Source organism: Scyliorhinus canicula, chromosome 1 (genome assembly GCF_902713615.1).
Source record: "Scyliorhinus canicula chromosome 1, sScyCan1.1, whole genome shotgun sequence".
Classification (NCBI taxonomy): Eukaryota; Metazoa; Chordata; class Chondrichthyes; order Carcharhiniformes; family Scyliorhinidae; genus Scyliorhinus; species Scyliorhinus canicula.
Window position 1 is genome coordinate 24,648,540 of NC_052146.1, and position 1,466 is coordinate 24,650,005.

Genomic DNA, 1,466 nt, shown 5'->3' on the forward strand with positions numbered 1-1,466 from the left:
CACCACCATCACCAGGGGAAGTGTTTGGGGACTGGCTGGGAAGTAAAAACAATCAAACTCTCAAACTCACCACCAACCTGCACACTTGAATTGTAATGGAGATAAGTCAAGGATCAAATGACTAAACCATTCCTTAGGGAAGTTTGATCACTAAAATAATAAAATGAGGCGACATGTCCCAACTGTATTTTTATTTTTAACACATGGAATTTGGGATTCATGGGCATTGATAATCCTGTAGGCAAAAGGTGAGAAGGGCTGGATCCTTGGTGTAATGCCATTATTGTACTACTTGTGGGCCTGATGGAGCAGAAATATTTCCTCCAGGTCCAACAAGCTTACCTCAGTGAATAGAAGTTCTCATGATCAGCTGACACCCATTCCCACAACTGACTGATTCAGCCCCCCACCTTAATGTATCATTTCAAACATTGTCAGATTTGCCCCCCTTCCCCACTACGATATCTGACTGCTCCTCTGCCCCCGGTCACGAGGCCTCTACTGCACTCTAAAGGTGATTGAGTCTGCACCAACCCTTCACCCAGGCCTACTCTCCTGTCTACCCCACCCTATTCCTAACCCCGTAACCTAACCTGCACATCCCAGGACAAAAAGGGGTAATTTTGCATGGCCAATCCATCTAGCCTGCACATCTTTGGAATGCGTGAGGAAACCAGAGAAAACCCACGCAGACCCTGTGAGAAGGTGAAAAATTTACAAATAACTTCTTTGTTTTTAAATTTAGAGTGCCCAATTCATTTTTTCCAATTAAGGGGCAATTTAGCGTGGCCAATCCACCTAGCTTGCACATTTTTGGGTTGTGGGGGCAAAACCCACGCAAACATTGGGAGTATGTGCAAACTCCACACGGACAGTGACCCAGAGCCGGGAACAAACCTGGGACCTTGGCGCCGTGAGGCTGCAGTGCTAACCCACTGCGCCACCGAGCTGCCCACAAATAACTTCTTAAGCTCTTAGGAATTGTGAGCTCTGGATCTCAAGTATTCATGCTCAAACATAAAAATATTGCAGGGAGAAGGGAAGAAGAATTTCTGATGGTGTGCCTTTTAAATTTTGTACACTTTCGTCCATTCATTCAACATCTGTCTGAAGTATATTTAAATATACAACAAAATACACACTGTCAAGGTAGCTTTGTTGTAGTCTTGAGAAAATCTCTGATTGTATAAATATTCTGTATTAATAAATTAATATCATTTAACATTAAGTGTCAATGTTTCTATATTCTTTTTAAAAATTCTTGTTGTGGAATCTGCTATTTCTTTGTTCTGTATTTCAATTGTAGCAGAGAAATTTCACCAATGACATTACTATGACTTACATATATATAGAACCTTTAACATAGAAAAACATTGCCAAAGTGCTTCACAAAGGCATAATCAGATATATATAAATGCTGACCGACGAAAGGAAATAATAGGAGGAATGGACAAAAACATGATGAG